General features: G+C 50.7%; 1 protein-coding gene across 50 annotated transcripts in view; it reads left to right on the forward strand.

The window, feature by feature from the left end:
• The window catches only part of MYT1L (myelin transcription factor 1 like), a 365227-nt gene that overhangs the window by 51287 nt on the left and 289916 nt on the right, over nucleotides 1-24024 (forward strand). For 8 of the 50 annotated variants that reach the window (XM_085020083.1, XM_021087914.2, XM_085020041.1 and 5 more), the window contains exon 3: nucleotides 18178-18297. The exons of the other annotated variants lie outside the window; for them this stretch is intronic. The gene's annotated coding sequence lies outside the window, so the exon portion shown is untranslated. The remainder of the gene's footprint in view (nucleotides 1-18177; nucleotides 18298-24024) is intronic. 50 annotated transcript variants of the gene reach the window in all.

A 24024-nucleotide genomic window follows, 5' to 3' on the forward strand; every position in this document is an offset into this window, starting at 1 on the left:
ATGAAACTGGCTAGGAAACATGGGGTTGCAGGTTCAATCCCTGGCCTCGATCAGTGGGTTAAGGATCCGGCATTGCCATGAGCTGTGGTGTAGGTTGCAGACACACCTTGGATCCCATGTTGCTGTGGCTGTGGTGTAGGCTGGCGGCTACAGCTCTGATTCTACCCCTAGCCTGGGAACCCCCATATACCGCGGGTGCGTCCCTGGAAAAAGGCAGTAAATAAATAAATAAATAAACAAACAAAGTCCCCTAGAACTCCCAGCTGGACTCAGTGGTGTAAGTTCATCTGACTCCCCACAGCTCATACTCTAGGCTACTCTATACCCTGTGCCTGCTGCATACTCTTAACTGCGTTCTGCCTTGAATGCTCTTAGATGTGTCTCTTTGCTTCCCAGGGACTCTATGACTAAGGTAGTACGAGCTCTCATATATTGAATTTCCTTAATGCCAGACAATGTGCTGTCACTTACATAATACCATTTAACTCCAATGACAACTTTAAGAGGTAGATGTCATTAGTCTCATTTTCAAATAAACAAGCTGAATTCTAGTTGTCCAAGATTTTATAGTCATTACATGATAAGGCAGGAATTTGAACCCACATCTGACTGCCTACAATTTTTTTTTTCTTTTTTAGGGCTGTGCCTGCGGCATATGGAGGTTCTCAGGCTAGGGGTCAAATCAGAGCTGTAGCCACCAGCCACAGCAATGTGGGATCCTGGCCACATCTGTGACTTACACCACAGTTCACAGCAATGCTGGATCCTTAATCCACTGAGCAAGGCTAGGAATTGAACCCACATCCTCATGGATGCTAGTCCGGTTTGTTACCCCTGAACCACAACGGGAACTCCTGACTGCCTACAAATTTCATGATTTTATTTATCATTTTTTTTCTGACCTTTGTGACCCCTTTAGCATTTGATCTGGTTTCTTGCACAGGAAAACGGCCCTAAAAAAAAAATTGCAGAATCCATTTGAGTCCACCGGGTTTGGCTTGCATAGTTGTCACTGCCTTCATCAGAGGGTATTGAGCTTCTCCAGGTGTTCTGTGGTTCACAACCACCTGAACCTCGTCCCAGCACTGCCCTCTCGGTGACATTCAAGGCTGGGTTCACCACGTCATCCATGCAGCACTCTCTTGCAGGGTGCCTGGTCCATTCAAGGAAATGATCAACACCCCCACCCCCGCTGCCCCCGCATGGTCCAGGTCAGTGTCAGAAGGCATCTGGAATGGAGTCCATCCGGATTGGTCACAGCAGAAGGGACTCAGCTGACTGACATGATCAGGTTATAGTGGGCGGGGGGGGGGGTGCTCAAGTCACCCCCATAAGGTGATACACGAAGGCTGATGCCTGTCAATTTGCGGGGAGGGGGGCAGGGAGGGATCAGGTACCATATCTCTGTGGATGTCCCAGGCGCTGTACAGATATGAACAAAGAAAACAGCGTCAGGCTCTGTGCAGTCAGACTCGGCGTCGGGGATCGTGGGGAATCATGGGGAATCGTGGGTAGCATAGACACGGGGCATCCACCCCCAAGGTACCTGAAGGGAGGCACAGTCTTTGACAGTCGGATTGAGTTGAGTCCAAAATCCAGAAACACAGCGCAAATGCTGGACTCCGGGGGTAAATGCAGAGGCCGTGCTGGATGGCCTTGGGCTTCTGGGTCCATCAGTTCTGGGTTCAAGGTCTGGCCCTCCTGCCTGCTAGCCAGGGGTCCTTGGTCAACCACGTTGACCTGCCTGAGCCATTTTTTTTCAAGTAAGAAATGAGGATATAAGACTCGTGTCATACAGCTGTTGCAAGGCCTAAACTACACGGCACACACAGGAGGCACAGCCTAACGCCTGGCAAATCGGGAGCACATTCAGATGGCATCCTCGCTGAGCTGTGGCTTCCTGGGAAGTGGGAGACTTCAAGGACTCGGGATGGTCTGTCAGCAACGCAAGACTAAGTCAGAGTCAGGATCAAGTTAAAGCGCGGAGCGTCTCCTCTGTGACCCTTCCAGGATTCTGGGATGGGTGACTCTCGGGGCTGCCTGTAAGGAGACTCTGCTCCTGGCTGCGCTGGACTGACCCAGGGACCTGCCGATCTCCGTGCCCACGGAGCCTCTGCAGAAATATGGTTCCCGCCACTTGCAAAGTCCACATGCCCTACACGGTCCGCCACTCATCATCTCACGTGAGGAGGTGCCCGTCGCCCTGAAGCACCATCCTGGGCGCTTTGCAGGTGTGTGTCGGCCCCTTTCCGGGAGCTGAGTCGAGGGCCATGCGGAGCTGGAACTGGGAGTGAGGAGCATCTGGGCTGGAGCCTCGAGCCAGTAAGATCACGTGTCTCCTCCATTTTCAAGATGCGTGTAAACAGACCGTCTTCTCAGATACTGAAAGAAGGTCTGTCCCAGGACCGTCGGTCAACCAGCACCGAAAGGATGGCTATGCCCACCCTCTCGAAGGGCAGTGCTGGCCCTCATTTACAAGGTATGAGCTTAATGCACTTTTTATTTTCAAAACTCATTTGTGCTTTTTCACCCTGCCTTTGGAGAAAACAGTAATTTTTTTGAGTACTTTATGCTCTTCTCAGCTGAAGACATGGATTATTGATTGCCTATGACGTGTGTGCTGGCGCCATGCAGGCAGGACCTCAAAGTCCTTTCCAACTCACTGAAAAGAAAAGCAGCCTCTACTCATAGCATAAACTGTGAAGGAAAAAAAATAATGTCTCTATTTGGATTTGGGCAGAAATGATTTGGTCATTTAATTTGCTAGAAAATTCAAATCAATAGCGAAGATAATCAGATCAGACGCTATAGTTGCAGTTACCATTACGAATGAAAATGTTTTATTTGACAAGATATTAAAGCAAATTGGAAAGTTTATAAAGACTTTCAGAAAGTTAAAGGGGGAAATATATGAATCACTGGTGTCATTTATTCACTATTTTACCCCAAATCTCACCCTCCCCTCCTTCCTCCCTCCCTGCTTCCCGCCTTCCTTCCTTTCACCTAAAATTTATTAAGAACCTACTACGTGCCAGACACCATTTGCTCTAGGTGTTGGAATTCAATAGTGGAAACAGAAAGAAAAAAGTAGCCCTTCCGCCTCCTGAGCCGAGGCGGAGGGGTGGCCCCGTCTGTCAGGGGATCACAGAATTGCCACTACCTCGCTCTAGGTGGCCCCATTTTATCACGTGATATTACTCAGATCCACCCTTTAAGGAAAACTCGTATTGGCGAGGGTATTTTATAGAGGCTATGTCCGAGTCAGTGGACTTGAATTTTATCTCATTCCTTTTTGTTTCCCTGTGAATTTTTTTTTATTTTATTTGTATTCTTTTGAGGAATGAAGGCTGTTCTCAGTGCATATTCCTTCTGGCTGGCTCCAGAAAAGATTATGATAATGTCCAGCATAAATTTCCCGAAGCAGGTTTTATTTCAGTCTCATCTTACCAGAAGTGCTCCATAATCCAGCCACTCCTTAAAACTTTAATGGTTTTAACGATCTCCATAACTCGGTTAGGTTTTTAATTGTAGAAATTGGGCTGCTCTCTGCACAACTCTCTTGTTTATTTTTCGCTTGCTTCTCCCCTAAGTGTGCTCTGTCCTGCATTCTTCCTTCCGCCCAATTGGTCAAATCTGAAGTTCCTGCCCGGCCAGCGCCCCACTGATGAAGGTTTCGAGGACTCGGCAGTGACTCTGTGGCCCCGGCTCTCTGGCGGGCACGTGTTACTTACCCTCTCCGTTCCAGTCCCATGGTCTTGTGTCTCTTTAACATCAGGAGTCTCTTTCACATTAGGAGAGTTGTATTTCTAGCTCATGAGATTCTGGCATCATTTCTGATCTGTCTCAAAGACTGTAATCAGATTTATAATGAAAATGGGCAAAAAATATCAAAAGATGTGTATAATGCATTAGAAATGCAGTTTTCTGTTTTGGTTTGATAGTTTTCAAGAGCAATGAAATGGGAAGACATTGCAAAGAGCCATGTTCAAGAAACGAAAACAAAAATGAAAAACTTAAAAACAGCTGGAGACCCGTGCAAGACGTTTTTGGGAAAGACCAAGAAACAAACAAAGAAGCCAACAAATGCGTTTGGGAGGAAGGGCAGTGCGATGAGAAAGGACCCTGGAAGCAGGAGCACGCTCAGTAGCCGGGGATTCCCGCGAGGACACAGCCGGGCCCCGCTTGCCTGAGTTGCCTAAGGACAGGCGGCCGGGGAGGCAAGACGAGTTCCTAGAGGAACCTGGACTCCAGCTTTAGAAAAGAGGTGGTTACATGAGATCAAGGAAAGGCTCCTGAGAGCAGCGCGTTTCAGAATTTGGCAGGATTTCCCGGGAGAAGCAACAGAAGCATAGTCCCCGAGGGTGTTAAAACGACATAAGAAGAACTGTCCTTTGCTGGATCAAACAGGTGACCCAGTGGCCATCTCCCTCTGGTTCTGAAGACACTCGCGGGTGGCACCCTACACACGTGAAACCATGTTTTCCTTGCAAATGTGGAACTGGGAAAAGAAAGGGACCCTGAAGGTCTTTCTTTAGGAAAATTAAACAGAGCAGGGTCGGGACGGAATATAGTGAACAAAAATTCTGCTTACAGATTAAGCTTCTGTAAGGTGGCAAGAAAAAGGCAAGATAGACAGAAATAAAGAAATTCCTAGGGAGTTCCCATCATGGCTCAGCAGTTAATAAACCCGTCTAGTATCCATGAGGACGCAGGTTCAATCCCTGGCCTTGATCAGTGGGTTAAGGATCCGGTGTTGCCGTGAACTGGTGGTATAGGTCACAGACACGGCTCGGATCCTGCATTGCTGTGGCTGTGGTGTGGGCCAGCAGCTGTAGCTGGGATTCAACCCCTGGCCTGGGAACCTCCATATGCCATGAGTGCAGCCCTAAAAAGACAATAAATAAATAAATAAATATTTTTAAAAGAGGGCATTATAGACAGTAATTAAATTTTTTATAAAAGGAAATTCCCTAGTACTTCTAGCCGGATGCAGAGGACTCGGGCTGGAGTTGTGGTGATTCTGTTTCAATTACTCAAAGTTAGGAGCACAAGTGACGGGAAGCTTCACAGTAACAAGTCACAATCTCAGCCTTCAACCTCTGGTTAGAAGTTATGACTGTTGGCTAATACCTATCTTTTTTAGCTGTGATACGGTAGTTCTTAGAGTCATTACATGGTGGCGCACGTGGACTTCTTATGCCTTCAACATTTCGGTGAGTTTAGTTCAATCCTCAGGGAACTTCTGCGCAGGGTTTCGACTCACATGCCCGCTTTGTTGGTGAGGTCACTGGGACAGAGTGCTCACAGCCCACGTCTGCTAAGAAGGAGCCCGGTGTGGACCTGAGCCCGCTCACTGCACACGGTCTCCTTCCCAAATACACGCTCCTGCTAGGGCGGTAGATCTGAGAATGTCCGGGAAACGAGTAGGTACAGTCACTCACTGAGAAGGACCGGCGAGGTGACACGCAGCCTCAGGGGGTGGGACCTCCCCTGCTCTGGGTTTGGCACCATCTGCAGGGAGCAGGGGTGGGAGCAGACGTCACATGCTGGCCCGTGACTCTTGCCAGACATGTCCCTCATAGGTTAGCTCGTGTTACCTTCCACATGCCCCTAGACAGTGTTACTAGCATCTTATTGTGGATGAAAGAAGCTGGAGCTCAAAAAGCTTAATGACCTTGGCCTAGTGCCCCCAGCGAAGACAGGAACAGACAGGCAGAAGCCCCCCAGCTACCCCGGCTTTGAAGCCTCCACACTGTGCCTCCCGCGCAGTTAGCACCTCATCGAGGTGGTCCATACCAGATGCATTTGCTGCACGGCCAGGGGTCAGTCAGCAGGTGGAATGTTGTTTGATTCTAAAGGTCTACAGATTTTTTTCAGAAGACGTCATTTCCCACTTTGGGGTTACAGACCTAATTCGTAGTCTTTTGCATCGAACACTTTAGCGTGAATATCCAGTGATGAGATTATATAACTCCTCAAATATTCAGCCCAAGAATGAAACGACTTCTGACATTTGACACTTCTTTCTGGAAGTTAGTCCTTCTTCTTGGCTGTAATTTTTTTCCCTGCTCTGCTCAGGAAAGGCGTTGCTTTTCCTCCTTGGATTAATCAGTAACGCTTTCATTCACACCAACTTCAAATAGAATAGAAGGGAAGAGACGGGACAGGACTGGCTGGGTCTTCCCGACCCAAGAGGCTCACAGACGCCTGCAAGTTCTCGTGCAGCATAACCAGAAAGGTCGTTCTGTGCGGGAGGGGGTTCCTCTCAGCAGACTGGCTTCCTGATCCACAGTTCTTGTGGGATGCCGTGGTGTTCACTGAGGAAGATCAGTTCTGCATTTCTGAAGGGAACACCTCTTTGCAGACATTTCAGGTATGTTTCACTGGGCCTTGAGTCTGCAAAAGAAATTCAAAACCATAAATTGTTTCAATTACTGTGAAGACCACCTGATGCAGTCTTTGGTAAAGATTTGCAATTTCTTACTGACTCAAACTGTTTGATTTGCACGATGTCCTTATTATCCCTGTGGGCTGCAAATCAAGAGTCAGTCAACAAACATGACTTCAGATCTGATTTCCAATTTGATTGGTGCCCTGGCATTAATTGAAGGAGAAATAAACATCAAAGGACATGAGAGTTTCATCCCAGCAGGAGCAGAGAGTCAGAGAAAGGTGTTGCTTTTCCATCTTAGATTAATCAGTAACGCTTTCATTCATATCAGCTTCAAAAAGCTTGATCTTTGTGCCACATACTTTGTAAATGCATCCAAACAGAGAAGTTAGTTTTCTTAAGACAAAAAATTATGTAAAGCAATAGAAATAAGTTATGAGTACAAAGTGGAAAGAAATTTTAGTTCAATGGGTTTACGTTTTTTAAAGCTTTCCTAAAAATCCTGGGTTTGTTATCCTATAACCTGTTACATGCAAAGCATGGTTTTAGAGTCTTTGTATATATGTGCTAGGTACAACAGAGTGGACTTTTCCCCATGTGTCCCTCGCAGGGTGTCCATGAAAATCGAGATTGAGTCACAGGCATGGCATGGACATAGAATCGGACCTGGAAAGGATCATCAGTGCCTTAAGACCAACCTTCCCATTTTCAGTCATGGAGAGAAACTGAATAGGAGTTGTTTTAAATATGAACCCCCAAATCGAAGTCATGACCACAAATCACAGGGACTGCATTTCACCTGAATTAATTTCTGCTCTGTAGGAAGCATCAGGAGGATTTATGAATTTAGTAATGGAGACCGTTCTTTTAAGAAATGTTCTCAGTTGGGTGCCCAAATCAGCAGCAGCAGCACCTGGGGACCTGTTAGAAAAGCATCTTCTCAGCCCTGCCCCAAATATACAGACTCAGAAACTGTGGGGGACCTGGTAATCTGCATTTTAACTTCTCCAGGTGAAGTTTGAAAATTACAGCTCTCAGTAATGCTGGGCAGGCAGCAAGGTGCACAGGCGTGCATGTGCACACACAGGAGCCCTCACTAACAGAAGGTGTCTGTGTGTCCCCATCAGATCCTCAGTGTACTCGTCACTGCTGACACAGAGAGTGCTATGCCTCTGCTTCTTAGTACAGCTTTGGCTGCTCAACATTATCTCACTATACAATGCATTTATTTCTCTCTTCTTTAAATGATTTTTTTTCACTCTCATGCAAATCACGAATCATCATGTATTGTCTGGTCTCAGTCTCTTTTGTAGTTTTTTTTCTGTGTTCTCAAGGCTGTAGCCTCTCTTTGATTTTCTGTTGGTCAAGGAATGACCAATAATGGGAGTGGACAAACTATTTCTATAAAGAATCAGATAATACCTTTTTTCAATTGTGGTGCTGTGTGTTTCCTGCCACAGCTCCTCAGCTCTATCATAGTGCTAAGCACCATAGAACATATGTAAATGGTAGGCATGGCTGCGTTCTGAAAAATCGTTTATGTGCAAAACCACATAGCACCAATTTGACCTGTGGCCATGGTTAGCCAACCCCCAGTAGAAACCTTCCACTCACTATTCTAAGAAACCTCCATCTGCCTATTGGGTCCAACCATTTTACTTTTCAGGCGTGGTCCTTCGAGGTGGTTACCGTGGCCTAGGCCTGCAGGTCAGCTTGGCCCCCCTCCTCCTTGCTGGTCACATCTCCCAGGCAGGTCCTTTGGCGTTTAGGACCCTCTGAACACAGCTACTTTCAGAAACCGGCCCATCCACCCCTGTGTTTTCCCTTGGCCTGACGGGGTTAGAGAGGGTTGAAGACATGGTCAGCAATAAACTTGGCATTCAGAGACATCTGGAGGACGTTCTCTTACAAAAACAAACCCTACATTTTGCCCCAATTTGCCTCCTTAGGTTATGAATCTCCCTTGCTGCATAAAAGCATTGGGAGCAAAGTTGTGTTTTGTTGTAGATTAATTCAGTTGGCCTCTTTTCTACATACAGGGCTTTACTGCTTATACTTCAGATGAACAATCCCCACAGTGGGCAAATCCACAGCAGCCTAGGAACAGCCGTCTTGGGCTTCCTCAATTGACAGTGGCCACTGTAGCTAGGTAACAGGTGTTATGCGGGTGAATTGGTTTCTGAACATGTCCTGGTGGGAAGCTACACGTATATGTGTTACAGAAAACTAAAAATTGGAAAACTGACCCAGCCTTGGTTCTGCAAATCTTTCATGCTCAAAAGATGCATATTTGGGAAAATATAACATTCTTAATTAAAATCTGTTTAATAACTAATGGGGGACTGGTTTCATTGCTGTTTCCAAAGTAATTTGAATTTCCAGGGGCAGTAGTAGGGTTCTCTTTCTTGTCTGGCTCCTTCCTTGCTCCAGCCTAGGTGGGTGGACAGCTGCCCAGGCGTCCTGTGGGCAGCAGCCACCCTCCTCCAGGAGCCTTCTGGTGGAACAGAAAGAGGGAACTTGTCCTTGAAATTAACTAATTCCCCATACATCCTCTTGATAAGTTGCATTCAGTGGGCTCACTGGCAAAGGATGAGGGCTGGGAATCCAGGCGATAGGGCTGTCCAGGAAGACTTCAGGGAGGAGGAGAAGTAGGATGTGCAGTAAATGAGGGTCGGTAGGGAGAAGGAGAGCATCCTGTGTTTAGGAGCATAAAGTGTTTAAATCCCATCAACATTGTTTCCCAGTCAAATTATCTCTCACCCCAGATGTTTCCCTTTGATATTTTATTAATGATGAATTGTTTACATCTTTTATGTTAGGTTGTCTTGAGTCTTTCCCAAATTAATGGAAAAAGTTAAAATTAATGATAAAAAGAAATTTGAGCTGGAAATATGGAAGTAGGGAAGCGTGTGCATGTGTAGCCTAAAGAAGTCGGGAGGCAAAAGCATGGCCCATTTCCTTAGGGCAGCAGGTCAGGACCAGGAGGAGGAGGGGAGATGCTGAGTGAGGCGGGCAAAGGCCCTTTCCCAAGGCAGAAGGAGAAAGCTGTGATGACCACACTTGACTGAGTAAAACTGGAGCAGGAGATGCCAGGAAGCTTTTTCACCAGAAAACACGAGGCTTTCCCACCCTAGAATATTATTTTGTAATTCTGTATCTCCAGCACGCCTGTGGAAGTTTAATCCAAAATAACCAGGTAATAATAGTAACGAGGGCTGAGCTATACTGATCTAAGCGCTAGTAAGGGCTCTTGGAAGTGTCCGGGGGTGAGTTCATTTCACCCTCCCCGAGCTCCGTGAGTGACCCTGGGGTTGGGTGGGTCCAGAGTCAACACCCAGCGTCACCTCCAGCCCTGCCTCCATCACCATGGCTTCCACGAGCAGCACCAGGGGACAGCCGCCCACAGCCTCTCAGAGGGGCAGCTCCCTCCCCCAGCATCGCACCGAAGCACCCGACTTGGACCTCGCTCCTGAGTGAGGTCTCAAGGGAATCCACTTCCCTTGACAGAACCACATCATCTGCTTGGTTTGGGGTTTGGGCGTTTGGGCGAATATAAGTGTACTGAACGTGTGGATCTGCTCGTGGGCAAAGTTACAGCACGCAATGTGAAATACACACGACACACCATCCACGAAGTAGCCATGGGCTCAGGCCTGGTGTGTGTGTGTGTGTGTGTGTGTGTGTTGTGTTGTGTTCTCACATTTTGGAATTTTGCCCTAGACCGTGCAGTCTTTTTATCTGAAACACTGTTTTGAAAAGACTTAGATGAGGCAGCTCCCAGCCAGGGGTGAATGTAGCGGAGGCTATGATGGGAAGGCGTTTGCCTTGAGCCATGGCTGCCCCCATTCCACGTCCTTCGTGGGACACCCACCCCTTCCTGCTCTGGGTGCTGGCCTCGCTGGTCCACTTCTCTTCTGCTCCCCAAGAGGCTCTGCCTGTACACTCTGGGCACGACTTGTCACAAACACGTCTCTGGTCCTCCCTTTTCACGGCATCCCTCTTTCCCTATGGAGCCCGAGATGTGACAGTGTGATCAATGGGTGATGCCAGGTAATGCCATTATCCAAAGATCCCCCACCGTGGGGCACTCAGTCTGGAGGATTATCCAGAAATGTCATGTGCCGACTCAGTCCAAAGTCAAAGAATTAAGAAAGTACTTTGACACTGTCCTTAGCATGTTCACGGGAAACTGGTTACATGAAAAGCCAGCATATTTTCCCTGTCAATTAACACACAAGGTGGTGCTCCTTCTCAGAAAGGCAAAGAGCCTGGTGAAAAAGCCAAATGCACCAGCTCAGGCAGGAGTCCAGTGGCAGGGGGCTGTTTTGGAAGTGATGGCTCCTCCCTGTTGGCTTTCTTTCTTTTTTCTTTCTCTCTCTTGCTCGCTTTCTTTCTTTCTTTCTTTCCCTCTTTCTTTCTCTTTCTCCCTCTTCTTTCTTTTCTTTCCCTTTCTTCCTTCCTGCTTTGTAATAGCACAAGCCAGGTTATTTTTATAAATTCTTTGATTGACTAAAATTTTGCAGAAAAATTCACCTTTTAAAGTAAGACATGGGAAGTTGGTTTAATTTTTTTTTTCTTTTAAAGCCTTTCAAGACATTTCTTTGTACATATAAATAGGATCTAGGATATGAGCATTAAGAATTTTGGCCTGAAGGAGGGAATGATCTGCCATATGTATTTTTTTTCAGCAGCAGAATGTTCTAGAAAGATTCAGAAAGAGAGGGAAGAAATTTTGGAAGCTAAGACACCCCCAGAGCACACCCCAAAATCCCCTTGGGGTGGGGGACAAACAGAAGGAGGAAGGAAGGACCCTTCTTTGTCCGGAGGACCTGATGTTGCTGTGCTGGGGTGGAGCCAGGACCACCCCCCCTCCAGTTCCTGTCTCTCCTCCTTCCATCTCCCACCCAGTCTCCCTGCAAACACTGCCCTGAAATGCATGTTCTTGCTTTAAGACCTTAGAAACCAGTTTTACAATCAAAAGAATCCCCTGCATGAGGTACAACGTTGAGGCCAGTTTGCAGAATTGAGAGATTGCATGTGCATCCTTGCTAGATGGTGTGGACCAGCAGACAAGGACTGGGAGGCTAGATGGACATAGAATTATGTGGGTTTGCAGAGAGGCCCTGGAAGGGGTGAGCCCTGAGCGGGCATCAGCACCGTGGGCTCAGAGACCAGGCTGCCTAGACAAACGGGAGGCGGTGGGAGGCGGGACAGGACCAGGTCACCTGTCAGACCGCTTGCGCACAGTGGCAAGAGGGCCAGAACCCCGCAGGGGGGCAGGGGTCCCTCTGCCTCCCAGCCCCTTGACTCAGCAATAAACTACTGATAACAGGAAAGCCTGGATTTTAGTTTAAATCCTGCCCCTGATTGAACCCGGGTAAGTCTAGACACATCTCTTTTCATACTTTGGGCTCGTTTAGAGCCTGCTGTGCTCACGGCCTGCTCCGTGGACTTCTTTCTTTCTGTCCCCGTGCTGAGCCTGGTATACCAGATGCTCAAAGGAAGCTCTGGAATTAGTTGTGGCTAAGTCTGCCGTGATGATAAGGCATTCCTGAAATTGCTCTCAGACGCCAGCAATCCGTCTTTCACTGTTGGATCAGTTGTTTGCTGGTGGCTTGGGGTGGTCCAGTTACAGGTGTGTTTATCGGGGTTCATGGAGACGCCGGGCGTCTCGGGTGGCTGATGTGTGTCTCTCCTTCAGAGTCTGGGTTTCTCCCAAGAAGTCGGGGAATCTCCTGCGATAACGGGACTTACAGAAGTTCCTGTCATGGCTCGTTGGAAATGAACCTGACAAGTACCCATGTGGACGCGCTTTCCATCTCTGGCCTCCCTCAGTGGGTTAAGGATCCGGCGTTGCCATGAGCTGTGGTGTAGGTTGAAGACGTGGCTGGGATCCTGCGTGGCTGTGGCTGTGATGTAGGCCAGCAGCTGTAGGTCCGATTCAGCCCCCAGCCTGGGGAATTTCCATATGCCGTGGGTGCGGTGCTAAAAAGCAAAATAATAGTAATAATGACGATGATGGGACTTCCTAAGAAGAAACAGAGGGCATCTGGCCGGGGGAGGGGGTGGGCACCACCAGAGCAGGCTTCTTTTGTGGTTGCAGGTGTGGGGTGGGCCCCCATACCCAGTGACATAGGCATCTCTTGGGGGGGGTGTAATTCTGTTTTTAGTGCATTTAAAATATTTCCTTTATCTTTGAAGATAACAGGCATATGTGCTCCATGTAAGCAAATTATAGAAAATAAGGAAAACTTAGAAAAACAAAACCCACCTCCAGTTTCACTTTAGAGAACAGCTGTTAACATGTGTTAACATTTATGGGGTTTTGATGCTCTCCTTTCTGTCATGTTCCTTTCTGGTGGCTTTAAAATTCGGGTAAACACTATCTAAGAGTCTGCGGGGCATTCCCATCGTGGCGCAGTGGAACTGAATCCGACTAGGAACCATGAGGTTGCGGGTTCCATCCCTGCCCTTGCTGAGCAGGTTAAGGATCCGGCGTTGCCGTGAGCTGTGGTGTAGGTCACAGATGCTGCTCGGATCTGGCATTGCTGTGGCTGCGGTGTAGGTCAGTAGCTGTAGCTCCAATTCGACCCCTAGCCTGGGAACCTCCATGTGCCACGGGTGCAGCCCTAAGAAAAAGAAAAAAAAAGGACTTTGCAGTTTGCACAAGATTCAGGAACCCCTGTGCCACATGGGAAACTGGGGCACACCGGCCAGCATCCTGAGGCTGGGAAGCTTCGTGTGGCCTCGAGTTCAGAGTTCAGCCTTCTGTCCGCGATCCCGTGGGAAAGCCGGATCTCTCTGGGAGCCAGTGATGGAGCGGCTCTGAGTCTCACCGAGGCCGAGCTCCCGCCTCGAGCCCCAGCACCTCCTCTCCTCCTGAAGCAGAAGCGCAGAACTCCATCCCTTGCAAAGCTCAGGGCGTGAGCGCGACGTCGCGGGGGTCAGCAGGGCGGGTCTGACTGTCCAGTGGGCGCCTCCTCCTGGACCCGCGGCTCAGGAGCAGGCCCAGTGGAGGGGACTCCGGGCTGCATCCCGGTGCGCTGGGCATCCGCTGCGTGGCCTCCTGACAGCAGGGCCCCCCCCAGAGCCCAGCTCTGCTTCCTTCCTTCCCCGTCTCCTGTGCCCACGCGCTTTGAATCCCTGCAGGACAGGACCCTGCCCTGCGGGGGACAGTCCCCTCTGCGCCCCCCACATCAGCCGGCCGTGCTGAGCCTCCGTCCACCGGACAGCTCAGGGGATGGACCCACAAGCCCTGTCTGCTGAGGGCGCTGGGCGTGCCTGGGTGGTAACAGGACACGACGCTGCGCGGTGGAGGCCACACTCCCAGACGACCCGCTCTCCCAGAGGACTGGGGGCATTCCCAGGCTTTGCAGGGAGAACCTGGCCGGCTGCCGGAGGTGACAGGGTGACGCCCGCACAGCCGCCAGGTGAGAGCCCTGTTTCTGCCCCAGACTGCGTTCATCAAGGTCGCTCTGCGTTTCTGTCATGGTTTTTCCTCTTTGCCACACCTGCCCCCTGAACTGACCATGTTGCTGGAGGCACAGGCGGAGGAGCAGAAGGAGCCCCCCCCATCTGCCACCAGCTTCGCACGTGGAGCTGTGCCAGCTGTCCTCCGCCAACCCCTCCAGCCTCATCCCAGGAACACTTGCCCTTGAGACTCAGCTTCCTCATCCAGAATGTGGGTGTGTGCTCTGTCCGGCCCAGTGGGCAAATGTCAGAATAAAGTGGGGTGACTTTTCCCATAAAGCCCCGTGGGAAGCAGGCTGCCGTCCTGTTGGTTTCTGAGGGCTTTGCGATTCCTTCTTACATATGCCCTTCAGCGGAGAGTCTTGCAAATGTTCACTGCTTAGTTTTGCGAATGGAACCAAACCAAACCCTGAAGAACCTGGACTGGTCTTTGGGAAAGACCCTCCCCGCAAGAGGTGGCAGCCGTTTCCCAGTTTGTCTTTCCACAGAAGCGTGTGTGTGTGTGTGTGTCTGGTTTGATACATAAACATTTTGGCATGAGCTTGGCTGTTTTCTTATGGACTGAACACACAGTGTCATCCATAGAACCGTATTTGGAACGGCAGTCTTGGCGATGCTGTTTTATTACCGAGACTGTATTTAGTCACTTTGGGGCGGGTCCGAGGTCTGGCAGGAGGTGCGTCGCTCTTGCGTGTAGCCTTCTTCTGAAAGGTTGCCAATTAGGGTGACCATCTTTCTGTGATGTGAGCGTTTTCTTCACATGAAACAGACTTGAGAGTCAGAGTTATTTCACATGTTGATGTGCTTACAGCTCCCGCCCGAACGCTCAAAACCAACTTAATTCCACTTAGTCTCCTTACAAAAAATAAGAATAGTCAATCCCACGAGAAATATGCAGATCGGTTTCTTGCGTATTCCCCCTCTCAAGTCTGATGCGTCCTGTGATCAAAAACAAGCTAGAAAATGGAGTGCCCGTTGTGGTGCAGAGGGTTCAGCGTCCTGGCACAGTGGGTTAAGGTATCTGGTGTTGCCGAAGCTGTGGTGTTGGTCCCGGTGAAGCTTGGATTCAGTCTCTGGCCCAGGAACTTCCATATGCTGCGGGTGTGGCATTAATGCTAACAAAACCAACCGACCAACCAAACCAACCCAAACCAGAATGGACTGTGCGCAGGCCAGTGGTTCTGTGAAGCCACATGCCACAGGCGGGTTCAGAGGTTTGTCCTGTGCTGCAGTGTTTGCAACTGGCCCCCAGGATGGTGTGAGTTTCTCTGAGCTTGTCCACAGCCAGCTTTAAAGACATTATTCTGGAAAAGCTGTCACGTGTGTGTGTCTTGATCTCTGTGTCTGTCTCTGTCTCTGGCCCTAAATCCAGCTGTGCTGATTATGGAACAGGCCAGGCGAGGCTGTGGTCTGATTGAAGCGAAAGATAAGTTTGTGTGGCAGATTATTTATTTTACAAAAGAATTATTCTAGTCAAAGGAGTTCAGCAAGAACGTCTCAGAACAGTAAACTCTCTTAGGGCTTTTAAAATCCGATTAGCCTGCCCAAGGCTTGGTTTTAACGCGCTTGCGTAGGAAACGGTGACCACGTGTATTTCTATGTCGGGCGATTTCGTTCCTGCTGGTCGGCATCTTCACCTCCGCTCTCTCGTTTGCCAGTGGACCGCCAGGACCCCCTTCACGCCCCCTCTGGGGGTGATGCTCACTCTCTCTCCCTCCGGCCTCTCTTTATTCTCTGCTGAAACCTTGGGGGACTCCTCAGTCACCAGACACGCCCGCGCTCCCCTGGCGCCTGGCCGTCGCCCAGCCCTTCTCGGAGCCTCAGAATTGGCGGCCACGGACCCGCTCACTGCGCTTGCTTCATTTCATGGTGATTGAAGTTCAAGCCCAGCCATCGAGCAAAACCTCGGACGGAGGCCCTGGTGCCGTTTGAAACGGGCCTCCCTCGTGTGACCTGGTTTATTCTGCGCCGAGGGTCTTGGGGAGCAGAGGTCCTGTCGGCTTCCTTTCTGGAGTGCCCGCCACTGTCCAGAGTGACCAGTGCTCCCTAAGTGATGAAAGCAGGAGCATGTTTATCCTTGTCATCCGTCCGTGGGGCTCCTACTGCGGCGCAGCCACCACTCTGGATGGTGTCTCCAGGAAGCCAAATTCTAAGAAAACAAAGCTGGAGGCACAGACTTAGAGTGGGACGTTTTCTTCCAGCTGAAGCCCTGAGTGTCTCCCCTGGTAGGTGGCGGAAACGTGTAATTTGCCCTTCAGAAGAGGCCCGGAGGCGCTTGAACGGTGTCACATGTCGCTCATTCCATTCGCAGTGAAACGACGGTAACAGTGTTGGGCCACAAAACACATGAGCTGTGCTCCTCTGTCCGTCTCCCAGACGTTTGCTGGGTCTCTGCTCCTCGGGCCTCGAGCTTGGCGGGGATTACAGGCCCGAAGAAGCAGGACTGGGCTCTGAGATCGTGCCTTTCTTTGTGGGAGGGTTTTGTCCACCTGCAGCTTATCTAGTAACTAACTCTGAGCGTCCACTTCCTTAAGGGAGGGTTCCTTCTTGGGAAGGTTCTTCCTCCTGTCCTCCTGTCCTCTTTCGTCCAATCCACCCGTCAGTGCACGTGGAACATTCCACAAAACACAGTGAGGATGTGGTACGAAGACAGACGGAAGTTCGTTTCTGGCCCAGAGGGGAGGGTTTGAGCTGGTGGCTTAAAGGACCCGAGTCCCGCAGGAGCCCTGACGCCACACCTGGGGGGACGTGCTGCCTGGGGGACAAGGCCGGCGGCCTCTGCACGGGACATCGTGGGCGTCCCTATTCCTCTCTTTCGATGATTTCTGTGCTATTCAAACAAAGATGTACAGAACCACAGGGTATGTAAAAGTCCCTTTAAGACCACGCTTCCCCGTCCCTCGGCTGAGGCAGGATAGAAGGACCAAGTTCAATTGTGGTTTGTACAGAAATGTGTCCTTAGGGCATCCACGAACTTGTCCTTGTGGGAATGCAGTCGCTGATGTGTAAAATTCTTAATTCCAAAAAAAAAAAAAAAAAAAAAAAATCCTTGGCAATAGTCCAGCCACAAACACCAAGAAGAAATAAAAAGTGTTCACACATTGCCTTTACAATCATTTTTTTTGTCTTTCTTCTTTGCCCTGTATCTTTCCCAGAATTGTGTGGTGGTGATGAGTGTAGGGCTTGCAAGTCAAACCCTGAGAGCAGGTAACGTCTAGGAACGGGCTGTTGGGACGTTACTCTGGTCCTGGTTCATGACAGTGCGGCTTTTGACCTACATGTCTAAGTGGTTAAAATTGGAGATCTTTCTCTCACTCCGTGACAATGATCCGAAAAGAAATTCGCTCTCAGTCGTTGACTGAGTGGCTGCTGCCTGCAGAGATCCACCTGGGAGCTGGCGGGGGGATCGTGCCATCCCTGACCTCCAGATGCTGCGTCTGTGGGAGAAAAGCTACAAGATCTGTAGGAGAAACATACGTCCAGGGATCCTAAACCTCACTTTCAAATACCATGGTTCAGGGCCACAGGGAAGTAAAGATATAATCATTTCCTTTTCTAGTTTTTTTAGAGACTTTCAGAGTTACATACATATATTTTATTTGGTGTGAAACAATCTATTTAATTATAAGTAACAATAAAAAAGAAAAATCACCCCAAATCTCTCCTTCCAGAAATAACCACTGTTGCCACTTTTAAATGGATCTGTCCCATCTTTTCTCCATACATAGACATTTAAAAAAATGAAGACTCACTCAGTTTAGAGCAGGAGTGAAATATTTCACTCAAGACATTTTCCATGGCTAAGTTTATATTTTCTTTAATGAGGTGATGAGTTAGTGGAGGAGGAGATAGGGAAAATGGAGGGAAAAGTGGGAAGAGGCTGGAGGAACAATGGCGGAAAGGAATAAAACCTGGGCGAAGGAAGAGGCTGAGAGCAAGGGGTGGCGGTGAGGGTGGAGCGCCGACCAGCACCCCTGCTGTGGCTGGAAGAACTCACCTTTCCACCCTCGAGCGGCTAATTAGCTGACCACCCGCCGGTCTCTTCCTTGATGTTGTTCATTTTTAGGCATTTGGTCAGAGGTTGGGTCAGAGGCTGGGAGAAGAGGGAAATATCGCCGGGTCCATGACAGCCATGAACAGAGCAAATTTCAGAACAGATACGATGGCGCCATGGAGCCCGAGCCTCTGTTGACAGCCCGCGATGGGGAGCCTGTCTTGCACCTGCCCACCCTCATCTCGCAGTAGTGGGAGTTTCCTTCTTGTCGTGACTGCTCAGGAACACGCAGTGTCCAGCTCATTGTTCCTTCATCCCACAGCTGGTGCCCTAGCGTCTCTGCGTGCGGAGTCAGTGTGTGCTTGCAGCAGTGACGGAGCGTCTGAAAGCGGGATTATGAGCCTGTGGAAACGTTCAGAGGAGTTGCAGGGTGTGCGTTCAGGTACCTCCTCTTCACCTCCATCTTCCTGAGTCTGCGCGTGTCTGCAAGGACTCGATGTGTTTGCACTGGGTGTTCCATGTCCCCTCAAACTGGGGATGCTCCTGGGAAGAGCCAGTGTGTTGGCTCCAAACAAGAAATAACAACATGCCTTCACGTCCTGCTCTAGAATTAGCACCACTCTTCCCCGGCCCTCGGGTCCGTGGGAGTGGCTCATTGTGTTAGAGCCCGGGAATCGGCACGGAGGGGGCATGGATGCCTGACTCTTCCTCCCACCCTTCCCTCTGGTGAAGAGGCTGGCAGTGCCCTCCACCCAGGCCCCTGATACCCCAAATCACAGAGACCAAGGTGACCCCAAAGCCAGCCCAGCTCTGGAACCACTGTGGAAGGGGCTCAAGGCGGCTCTGGAGGGGTTCACTCTGTCCCATCAGGTCCATGTAGAGCCCTCTGTGCAATGTCTGCCTTCGCAAAAGGCCATCCTGTCCCAAGCCCATCTCCAAGGCTGCTTTTATGTGGTACTTGGACGCGGTGATTCAAAGCCCAGAGCCTTCAGGTACATGCTGTGCACGGCTGCTGTCCTAGGTTGAGCTTTTCCCTGAGATGCTAAGCCCTGAACCTCCGCGGGTAGGAGGGAGGGCACCCCCGACACAAGTAAATGTGATTGTTCCCTCCCCCCCGCCCCGGCCCCCTGCCCTGGCGTGATCCAGCACAGCAATTTCACTTGGCCATCTTCAATCACTTTCTCAGCAAGCAAGCATTTGCTCAGCCTGATACGTGGTACAGGTCAGTCGGGACCTTCACCAGGTCCCCAACTCCACCTCTTCCTGGCCAGGGAGTCACATCTGCCAAGACATGCACCTGTCAGTTGAGGAGGCTGGAGAGCAGGAACCGGGGGCAGCTTCTCCAGCAGCTCTAGCCTTGAGTAACCATTGTTCCTTTAAGATAGTGCAACAAATTAGACTTTCCCTGGGCTCCAGGGTCCAGAGAAAAACCTGGGGTCCAGTGATGTAAAGAATAGCCCAGCTAAGAACCCACGAAATGTGTGGCCTTCAGGGGGCAATGCCCTGTCTTTTTTATGGAGAAATAATGCCACACTCTTGTTCAGAAGGACCCCGAACATAAAAACAAAGGCTGTGGATATTCACCTCCACGCCCGACCCTTTAAACCCACAGCTGTCAAGGTGGGGTGACCAGCCAGAGCTTTGTCTGGACTTCGGGGTTCCAAGTAGGGTGGGACCTAGAAGTCACCCCTGCCCCTCACAGACGCCACCCGTGCAGCTCTGAGAAGTGGCTTCGGCCCCTGCCTGCTGCCCTCCCTTCTGTCTGTCAGGGGCTTTGAAGGGCCTGGGACACCGAGGGCTGGGCTGAGGGCGACTTCTGTCATTGCCAAGGGACACAGCATGTCACAGGCATGTCTGACCTTCTGAAGGGACCCCTATTCTCCCTGACCTTCTGCAGAAAGTAGGGCAGGCACAGTCACAGTTTAAGGCACTTCCCCAAACCACTTTATGTTAGGAAAAAAAGCCCCGTTGGGGGGCTTGGGGTGGCAGGTCTGCACCCCTGTACTCCTCTCTGTCCAAAACCCCCACCTTGCACTGTAAGGACACTTTCTGGTACTTCCTGTGAGAGGAGGGGCATTTTCTCATGGCAGCTTAGCTGTGATGGAGCCTCTGGGACAGATAGCTTCACACCCAGCGGGTTCTGTGTGGTTCCCATGGGTGGTGGTAACAGCGCCAGTTTAGATGTGGTTCTTCCAAGGCTCCAGGCGGGCTTGCGTGGTGGGGGGAGGCTACGACGGGGCTGGGGGGAGGGGGAATAAAACAGGGAAGGGGTTGGGGTGGGGGCGCGAGGGGGGCAGGATTCATAAAGGGAAGTGCGGGATGAGAACGTGCTGGCACCTGCTCCTGCAAGCACCCGTCATTGCAGACACAGAGCCAGTGGGTCCTTGGCAGCTGGGGGACTACAGGACAAGTCTGTACTTGATGCAGCAATGACAGGGGCTGAAGGTCATCTGAGGATCCAGGTTCCCCGAGGGGGGTGGTGAAGGGTAACTGTGCACTGGACTGTTGGCCTCACAAAGTCAAGGGCAAGGAGAATTGAGTGTCTGGTCTTTCTCTACAGAAGGGTGTGCCTGCCTCTTTCCTGTGAGCAGAAAAGTCCGTTTGGGGCCAGGCTTCCCTGGCCTCACAGTGACATGTTGTTTAGGGTAAGGGTGTGTTGGAGGGAGGGGCACTCGGGGGCTGCGGGGGGCGGGGGGACACACACGTTCAGCAACGTGGATTTGCAGCTTCCTCGTGGAAACGAGCCGGCTGTGGGCGGTTTCAGGTGTTGGCCAGGCTGTGATGGATTTCAGCGGGGGGCGGGGTGGGGGGTGGATAGGGCCTGGGGAGGGGGGGCTGTACTGAGAGCCGCTGCTGCCCGGAGCCAATCAGAATGCAGCACAGCGAGGAGAATGCCCCCCAAAGGGTCTGAGGAACAAGAGATACAGGAGACGCAGCTTCTGCAGAGATGCTGGTCAGGATGCAGGACTGGGAGCGAGTGGCCAGGACGAGAGCGACCTCCAGCAGCTAAGATGCACCTCTGGGGGAAAAACGCGGTTTGCTGTGACAAACCCAGCTTGAAAGGACGGAGAATTGATGGGTTCCGACAATGCTTTGTGGGCAGACAAGACAAAGGCAGAGGCAGAGGAGGGAGGAAACACTGGCATGGTTGTTGGGGGGGGCGGTCAGAAAGATGAATAAAGGCAGAGGGATCAGAGGGAAGGGAGTGAGTCCTCAGCCGTCCTCTTATGTGCACGTGCAGACAGAAAACAAAACCTGCATAGAGAACCTTCTAGACTATTCACTGGAGTCCTCCGAACTCCAGGACCCGTCGCCAAGTGAGCCCAGCTTCGTGTTCCCTGCTGAGAGTCCAGCCTCAAGCCAGGATGTTCCTTAACTCTTTTAAAGTCGTTGCTTCTTAGACTCCACGGAGGGCAAGCCCTGGGTTTGGGTTGAAGCAGATGCTTGGGCAGGGAGGTGCCGGACACTCTGCATGCAGAGCAAAGCAGCATCACCAGCTCCAGCCCTGAAGCTCCATGGCAAACTGGCTTTCTCCTGATGGCCAGTCCGTTCGTCTCAGCCTGTTCTCTGGATCCAAAGACCATCTCGAAGACGGTTCAGGATTCACCGCCTTGAGGAGGTGCTGCCTGAGGCCCCAGCAGGACGGCAGCGCGCCGAGCTCCGTGGCCCACATGCTGCCCTGTGCATCTGCACCTGCAGTCGGGGCCCTTCCCTGATTGATGAACTTCAGAGCAGGAATGCCAAGATGCATATGAAATTGTAAGCTCATCCGACGCTATTATTTTTAATTGAAACAATCTAGAAAACAGCCGTGTGTATGAGTTGCATTCTCATTCCTTCCTCTGTGGTTAATTCCAGTTTGTAATGAGTAGAAAGATGGGAGCGCATTAAAGTGACAGATAGGCCCTTGCATTTCACAAATCCAGCTTCTTGACCCGATAAATATGAGCAAGCTGCCATTTGACACATACAAAATAGGTTTCCTTGGCAGATCGATTTCATGTTTTATTGTATAAAACAAGCATGGACCTATGTGAGGTTAGAAGCCTGGTTATAAGCTTGGGGCCTGTGTATATACACAATCTTGTCACAGCCTCATGCTCAAGAAAAACTCTTCCATAACAAAAATATTTATGAACAATGGTGTTTACTCCTGTTTTTCTGGCTGTCATGTAAAACCACAAAATGCCAAATTACTGACATGCTAGAACACTAGGAGAACCTGGACTCCCTCTGCAGCCCGCCATGGATTTCTTCCTGCTCGTCGACACATCACTGAAATGAATGTCTAACCAGGCAACACGAGCGCTCTGTCTCTGGGGTTCATGTGAGGCAAATAGGAGCTGAGACTCTGCTGTGTTCTCTTGACTCTGTGTGCCAAGGGCTGCCGCTTTGTCTCTTCTTCCATGCCACACACACCCACACCAGTGGCCTCAGAGGCCAGTGGTCACCTGGCTCAAGGCCAGGCTGCACTAAAGGTGCAGATGCCGCCAGGAGCCTCAGAGCTGGAGGGAACGCCCATGGCAGCACCACAGTGCAGTGCCTACTAAGGTGACAACTCCGTGGGCGTCGTGAGGTTCTCACAGCAGCAGGTGCCGTCCTCACAACCCCCAAGGGCGAGGCGGGACGGGGTTTCCGAGACCAGGCGTTGCTGTTCTGGGACTCGGGCCTTTTTCTTTGTCTGCCTCCTCCTGGGACCCCCGCTGGCTTGTGCCTTGTTAGGATTATGCCCAGCGGGATCTGCCAGGCAAGTTTCAATTCTTAAGCGATCCGAGCAAAGGAGACATTCGCGCACCCCCTCGTCAATGCCTGACTCTGCCTTGGCCATGACTTTGAATGTTAGCTTCAGTTCAATTAAGCAAACATAAACCCAAAATATTCCAGTGAAAAGCACACTGAACCAGGAGTTGGAATCCAAGTCTAGTCCTAACACTGTCACCCGCTGATTAAATGACCTTGAGGAAGCTCCACTCTGTAAAATCGTTTCTCCAAGATCCCCCACGACGTGAAATGTGAGGCTTTTCAATGACTATTATTCATTCATTCATTCAAAAAATGCTTATTGAGCACCTAGTACATTTGGGGCATGAATAAGTCTATTTAGTCATGCTGAACGAGTGCCAGGCACTAAGCCAAGTTCTGCATAAGCACCATCCAACCCAATCAGCCTAGTGATTCTGCAAGCTAAGTGCTACTGCTCTGCTGGTTCACAGAGGCGCACTGAAGGGCCAAAGGCACAGAAAATATAGCCTGGGAGGAAATATGGGTCAAGACGCTGTGCAGAGAGAGACAAGGAGAAAACAGCCCTGGAGAACCTTCCCCAGCCAGGTCACAGATAGCAAGCCCAAGTGGGAGACCCCACGTCCACATCTGCTGCCAGTGGGCGTCTCTCCCTCGTCACACAGAGCTGCTCCCCTGTTTCAGGCATATGTTATCTTCCTGAGAAAAGGAGCTGACCATCCCGAAAGCTGGTCATATCTCCCAGGAAGCCACTTTGTCCAGGGAGCGAATGAAGAAATGAGTATTTTTTTCATTCTTCTTACGGACACGGTGAAGCTGCTCCCGGCACTTGAGCCTGTGCCCCCTGCAGGCCTCCTAGTTCCAAAAGCCCTCGGAGCCACCCAAGGAGGTAGGAGTTATGCCCATTTTACAGATGCACCTACTTGGACCAAGAGAAGTTGACGAGGGAGGTGGAAGCCCAGGGCTCCTGGGAGCCAGGGACCTTGGCTGCACAGTAGAGCCCAGCAGTGCCTGTCTGCACAACGCCATGAACATTGACCTTCTCAAGTTTGCCATCTCGACGCCAGGTGGGACCAGAGGTCACCTGCGTGGAGGGCGGGGCTGCCCCCAACAGAGAAGATCCGTCACCAGTGCCTCTTCCGTCCTCGGACACCTGGCCCCCTTCCTCCCCCAGCTCCCCTTCACCGCCCGGCTCATCTGCACCGAGCACGCCCCTTCCCTCGCTCTTTGTGAAGCGACCTAGGGTGTGTACCCCCTTCTCTTTCCTAGGGACGTTTGCAGAGTAAGCCTCTGCCGTAATTGTGCAATGAGAACGCCCCTATTGTTAAGAGGATCCGCTGAGTTCATTTTCAGGTGTTCCAGGTTCGGGTGAGACTTTTGCCCACTGAAAAGAGCCGCCAGAACCAGTTACTTGTTCCAGTTGCTTCAA

Source organism: Sus scrofa, chromosome 3 (assembly GCF_054392235.1).
Source record: "Sus scrofa isolate SSC_HxYL_T2T_F1_AM1 chromosome 3, Sscrofa_HxYL_maternal_Yorkshire_Landrace_v2.0, whole genome shotgun sequence".
Classification (NCBI taxonomy): domain Eukaryota; kingdom Metazoa; phylum Chordata; class Mammalia; order Artiodactyla; family Suidae; genus Sus; species Sus scrofa.